This window comes from Echinops telfairi, unplaced genomic scaffold (genome assembly GCF_000313985.2).
Source record: "Echinops telfairi isolate 266 unplaced genomic scaffold, ASM31398v2 ScPeMD7_7469;HRSCAF=8507_0, whole genome shotgun sequence".
Taxonomy (NCBI): Eukaryota; Metazoa; Chordata; class Mammalia; order Afrosoricida; family Tenrecidae; genus Echinops; species Echinops telfairi.
The window spans coordinates 35,365,584-35,372,312 of NW_022111372.1; the positions used below are offsets into that span (position 1 = coordinate 35,365,584).

Genomic DNA, 6,729 nt, shown 5'->3' on the forward strand with positions numbered 1-6,729 from the left:
AGGTCCTCATTTTTCCCCTCCCTTCCCGCTCCCCCCTCCCTCATGAGCCCTTGATCATTTATAAATTATTATTTTGTCATATCTTGCCCTGTCCGACGTCTCCCTTCACCCACTTTTCTGTTGTCTGTCCCCTGGGGGACAGACTTAGCCTCTCTGTGCACCTGGCCCCTAGTGTGGATGGAAGGAAGAATTATGCGCTTTGAAGGCAGGTTGCAGTGATTAGATGAGCTAGTGACTGACTGATTTGCAGTCAACACATAATGAATACTGTGCTACTTGTTTTCAGAAGTCACAATATTAATAGGTATAGGCAGCTTCAAGATTATGAATGAGTTCTGTTCTAGTCTCTAAATCAGATTTTCACTTCAATGGAAACAGTTCAGCATGACTCATATCTCATGTCAGTTAGTTATTTGTCTAGCATGCTGTACAGCAGGAGTCCTGGTGGCACTGTGGGTCATGAGTTGCGCTGCTAACCTCAAAGTCAGTAGTTTGAAACCACCAGCTGTTCTGCAGGAGAATGATGAGGCTGTTGTAAAGAATCACAGTCTAGGAAACCCAGAGGCTGTTCTATTCTGTCCTAGAGTCACTTACAGCATTGCTGGGTTGGAACTGACTTGATGCCAGTCTCAGTTTTTGGTCTGTTTATTTGGTATACCGTCTATAGTATACCTTTCTGTGCATAAAAAGCACTAGATACTTCCACATACCCTAAAACATCTTTAACATGTGACATTAACAATAATGCTTTGATGTACACCATAAAGTAACACCAGTTTGTTATTATAAACAACTGAATGTACTTCAAATTTGTAATTTTCTTTATGGAAAGGTTGGTTCATTAACTTTGGGCTGTACATAAGCCATATTTTCAAAATCAATATTTAATTCATGCCTGTATTTAATTCAGTGTCAGAAGAAAAGGTGCAAATTCAGCCCACTATGCATTCCACGGAGATGAAGCGACTTCAAACCAAAATAATGCTTGACTTTCCATATTTGACCCTTGTCTTAGTTTTCTCTATTGAAAAGGCCCCAAACTTCCATCCATGCAGTATCTGTTTGATTCCATACAATCACCTTCTCTTTTAAACAGTGCTGTTTTGCATATTAAAAGGGACTCTTTAACTGGGTACATCTACGACTACTTGGTCTTTCCCTCAAGACCCAAAGGGGTAACTTTGGGAAGAACATGGCAGCAGAGGCAGAGTCAGGGAGCCCTCCAGGGACAGTCATGGAAGACAACTGAGAAGCAATGATAAGTCAAACTGTGTGAGGCTAGAAGCCACTGGGAGCCTTTGAGCAAAGGCATGGCAATGAACTGAATTTTATTTTAAAAGCCTCACTGACTATGCTGTTGAGAATGAAACATGGAGGGTGAGGCTGGAGGGGTGGGTGGGTGGAGGAGCTGGGAGAGCACTGAGGTGTCGATGGCAATAATCTAGGTGAGGGATGACATGGTGATGACTGGGACCAGGACGGTAGTAGTGAAGGTCAGGCAGAATCATTCAGAGTCAAATGGACTGAGTACAGAGCGCAAGAGAAGGAGAGGAATTAAAGATGACGCCAAGAATTCTGCCTGAACAACTGGAAGAATATGATTGGTCTTACTTGAGATGGAATTTAACAAAGAATCAGAGTTCAGACTTTTTTTTAGGAGTTCTGATATTCTAAATATGAGCAGGAACCTGGTAATTAATATCCTGTACCAAGGTGTCCTCCCTGTCTATCTTACTCTACTCCCTTTCTTATGTTTCTTCTGTTCCCTTTCTTGTATTTCCTCAGGATTATTTCTCAAATAAATGGTCTGTGTCTGTATCTGCTAGGTCAGCAGTTCAAAACCACCAGCTGCCCAGCTGGTCCTCAGGAGAGAGATGGGGCTTTTGACTCTGGTACAGAATTATACTCTCGGAAACTCAAAGGGACAGTTCTACCCTGGCCTATAGGTTTGTTGTGAGTTGGCATCGACTCAATGGCAGTGAGTTTGGTTTTGGTCTGTGTCTGTTATCCCCAAGTCCGTTTTTAGGGAAACCTCAACTAAGGCATTTGAAGGCCTAGATATGGGAAGAGGTACTGAATGAGGAGTAACCAAGCTTTCTGTATCTCTGGACATGAAACAAAGGCCATTCCAGGAACCCCCTGCACCTTCTGCCCACTGAACAGCAACAGTTTTTCACTCTTCTTTGATTAGAAAGGTTTCCTTCTTTATGCTCCATTGAAATGATTACAATCTCTATTTTTGAAGTGTTTTTATTGCTGATATTGAGAATATCTGCAGCAGAACATACACCAACCTATAATGTCCACATGTTCAATTCAGTGACACTGATCACATTCGAGTTGTGCAACCACTAGCTTTCTCATTTTCTGAGTGCTTCCCTCCAATTAATGTCAACACTTCTCCTAAGTCTCTTGTGTAACCATCTGCATTACTGTTATCAGTCTGATCCCATAGAGATGGATCTTAAACGCATCGTGATCAAAGCAGACGTGGACTGGTTAAGCTAGACCAGTGTGTGGTTTTAAGGACATGGCAGGAGATATTTTTCTTTTAAAGTTTGAAGATAATCTTAGGAACACGAATTCAGGGGTTCGTTCAGCCACAATAGATCTAGAAAGTCTGGATTCCATAAGGATTTGAATTTTGTTCTGCATTTTTCCCTTTTTGGATAATGCTTAAGTAATTTCTCCAATCTCTTGGCCCAGTATCTCTTATAACCTATAAATAAATACATCCAGGACCTAGGGAATAATATGGAAGTCACTTATAGAGTGTAGTAGTACAAAAAATACTGTTTCTGAAAATTATTAAGGGTTTAAAGCTACCTATTTGATGATAATCTTGATTTTGAGACATTAATGAGGACGCTTGCCTGAAAAGTAGCTAGGTGTGTCCATAGTCCTGAAGAATCTGGGCAGAATCACTGATTCTCCATTCATTTACTCAAATGGGAATTGGGCACCTAGTAATAACTAATATTTCAGTGTTTTTCTGCCACATACTATGTATAATGTATACATTTTTCATGTTATGTCAACACTGACAACAATTCTATGAGGTATTGTGGTGTAGTGAATTACTTGATATGGTTAGTCAGTGTTTCCAGTTCCTAACAAAGGACTATGCAAACATGAGGTAACCTTCGAGACAGAGAGCTGTGACATACGAGGTGTAGCAGTGGCAGAACCAAGACTATGCGGCAGGGCAGGGGCCCTGCCCAGAGAGTGAGAAAGCACAGGCCCCCCTGCAGGAAGACTACTGACAAAGCGAGGTGCCTCCGGAAGCATAACTGGGGGAGAGGTTTGCTGACCCTTGCAGCGAGTGCTTTCCAGCTGAGGCTTACAGGTAGAGTGGGTGCTAATTAACAACGCTACATTTGCCCAAGGGGCTACTGGGCTGAGAGGCAAAGAACTACACGATGTTTGTAATCTTTGCCCAAATAGGCTGTGAGACCAAGGGCTTGGGCTTGCTCGCAATGACCAGGAAGGGGTGCTCTGACCTGAAGAACTGTATACCGAGGGTTCTTTATCCTGAATTGTAACTTAGTGATTTCCCGAATAAATCCCACAATTCTGAGTATGGCCTGCAAGAACTGTGTTGATGCTGATTCTTCACCTCCTGTCTTGTGAAGTCAGAAGTCAGACACCATTCTTATAGGTATGTTTACTTATCCCCATTGCTCAGATGAGAAAACTCAGACCAGACACCTACTCAAGGTCTTACAAACAGTAAGTAGCAACAGGATTCAAATCCAGGTGGTCTGACTCAAAGCCACACTCTTATCCCCTACACCACACGGCTTCTAGCTTTCTCTTCGTTCTCTCTGAGCTAACAATTGTCCCGACTCCGCGGCAGAGCTGGGAGTCAGGTTCTAGAGCCTGTGCTCTCGGTCACATGCATGTGCCTCTCGTCACTACTCATCGATGGAGTTCCAGAAATGCTGCGAAACGTGGATGGTGGTCTCGATCGCATAAGCATAGTCCTGAGATAAGCATAAAGACTTGCATGGATGAGACCAAAGTCAGTTACCACAGTGTAGAAAGCTAAGGACTTAAAACCGCAGCACTAGGATGGCATACTGTATACAGAAGTCTTTGGTCTGGGCAGCTGATCCAGATGTGAGAGTGGTCAGGTAAGGCATTCAGTAGGAGCTGCCTGATGACCAAGGAGGAGTCAGACAGCCTGGAGAGTGGCAGGGAGGAAGAGTGATGAGCAACTGAAGGAAGAGAACGCTGTGTCCAATGTTAGCGATCAGAGAGAGTGAGAAGAACCCCAGGGAACTGCAGGTGCTTTCATCTGGCTGGAGCAGAGGGGAAGGGGAGGGCAGGCAACAAGGCTAGAGAGCGCGAGAGAGCCTAGGGGCCTTGGGCTAAAACGTGCCATTCAAGGATTATGAGCAGGGAGTGGCAGCCACCATTCAATGTCCCAACCTAAAGTGTCAACTGTGAAATGCCACCAGATAGGCTAGTCATGCCATTGTGGTTGGGAGTCTGGAGACAGAGGTGAATTCTCCAAATCTGATATTTCTGCTACTCAGTTCTCAGATAAGGCCAGCTGTGTTGCTAATAGTTTCTCTACATTAGGTTTTTCTGATCCAGATAGGGGTTTATTCTCAAAATATCATCTGTGCTACCTTGTGGAAGCCAGTCCATCACAAGCTGAAAAGCTCTTACATACCAACATGTTCAGCCAGTGCTCTGTCCTAGTTCCCTGCGGTATGTTACATAACCTCGTGTCAACTTGAAGTGTAGGGTGGAGTCGAGCCTGTCAATCAGATGACAGCCTAATGGTGCCTCCTTGTGGGAATGACCTCCTTTTAAGAGGCTCCTGGGAACCTCCCTCTTTCTGCTTCACCTTCCTGCTGGGGAGAACTTGGAGGCCCCCCAGAGCCTTGTGATGAACTGTGGCATTGGATCCATGGGACTTTGCACCCACCAGCCAATGATCTCCCTGCATTCTGCATCATCGCATGTGGCTGCGTGAGTCTGAAGAGGGACTTATGGACTAGCATTGGACTTATGGACTTACTGGGCTCGGGGGGTTTTCCTGATATATAAAGCTTCTTGATATAAAGCTCTCTCATATATATATATATATATATATACACACACACACACACACACACACACACACACACACACACACACACATATATATGTATCATTGGTTTAGTTCCCTAGTCAACCAGGCCTAATACAACCCCAACTCATCAACCCAGGAGAGATCTTTACCACCACTTCAGTCCAGTGGAAAAATCAGGGGCCTCTAAAGAGTGGGCAAGATGTGGAAGGAGGGTAGCCTCGGTGGATGGCAGAAACAGCTTAGAGGAAACTCCCCAGGGAACCCAGATTCTGAAAGAGGGCTAGTTTGCTTACCACTTGGATTCCTGCAGGCAAAATCTTCCCGAAGTCTGCTTGAAGTGTTTCTATTTCATGGTGTTTCCTGAAATTTCAAAATGAGAGAATCTTTATGGCTAACAACGGCAGACATGAGAGCTCCACAGAAAAGGCTTTTAGACCTACTTACCTCAACTCCTCACTGTGCCACCTCCTGGGCCGATAACCGTGTGAAGAGCAGAGGACCACCTTCCTAAGTTCTAGTTTCCCCAACTGTAAAGTGGGAGGGACTAACACGACCCAGCAACGGACTTGTCACCGCAAACAAAAGATAAGTTAGCAAGCTCCTAATGTATGAAGGGGCTTCAAAGAAGTTTGTGGTACAATGGAATGAAAGGATAATGGAAAATTCCCACAAACTTTTTGAAGCCACCCCTTGTATTTAGCACTATCCCCGTGGAAAGCATGCATTTTCCCCGCCGCCTTCCTCTCTTCCTTACATAGATGTGTTATAAAGGCATGGTATATACCAAGCATCATCAGAGGAGCTGGTGATATGGCGATGAATAGCTAAGGCCAACCTGCTGTTTTCTAGTAGCACACACTGTACTGTTAGGATAGTCACAAAGTATTAAAACAATGTAAAAATGCCAGAATACTGATTTTAGGAAGCAACCAATTTAGCCAAGGAGCCGTGGGTGGGGATGCTTGAATTGTGAGGACAATAGAGAAAGTTTGGGGTGCAAGGCATTTAACTATTAGAACAATACCCAAGGCTCCATTTTCATACTTTACCACATGCATAATTCAAGAACACATATCTGATCTTTAAAAATGCCTTAAGACTTGCCATAGAATGCTGAAGGCAGACTTTGGGGCCAGGGCATGATGCCCCAACAGACTAGACTGGAAAACACTCCTAAAGGCCAACGATCCTTGAACTAACTACAAGCTTTTCTTTCTTGTTGTGTTTTAATTTGTTCTTTGTCAGTGGTTTGTTGTTGTTGCTGTTTTGTTGTATATTGTTGCTTGGTTTTGCTCTGTCTTGTTTTTGTGCGTGTTATTATTGCTACAGGTTTGTCTAAATAAGATAGGCTGGATGAACAATCTGGAGGAGAAAACAACGGGACCGACAGTTCCGGGGAGACATGGGAGAGGAGGAGGTGGGGGGAAAGGAAGTGGTGTTAACAAACCCAGGGACAAGGGACCAACAACTGATCCAAATTGGTGGTGAGGTGAGTGTGGGAGGCCTGGTAGGGCATGATCAAGGGTAATGCAACAAAGAGGAATTGCTGAAATCCTGGTGGGGACTGAGCATGATAGTGGGACAAAAGGAAAGTCAAGGGAAATAGAGGAAAGAGCTGGGAGGCAAAGGGCATTTATAGAGGTCTA

General features: G+C 44.2%; 1 protein-coding gene across 3 annotated transcripts in view; it reads right to left on the reverse strand.

The window, feature by feature from the left end:
- The window catches only part of LOC101652022 (zinc finger and BTB domain-containing protein 21), a 26,794-nt gene that overhangs the window by 7,795 nt on the left and 12,270 nt on the right, over nucleotides 1-6,729 (reverse strand). For all 3 annotated transcript variants that reach the window (XM_004696916.2, XM_045284590.1, XM_045284591.1), the window contains exon 2: nucleotides 5,377-5,443. The gene's annotated coding sequence lies outside the window, so the exon portion shown is untranslated. The remainder of the gene's footprint in view (nucleotides 1-5,376; nucleotides 5,444-6,729) is intronic.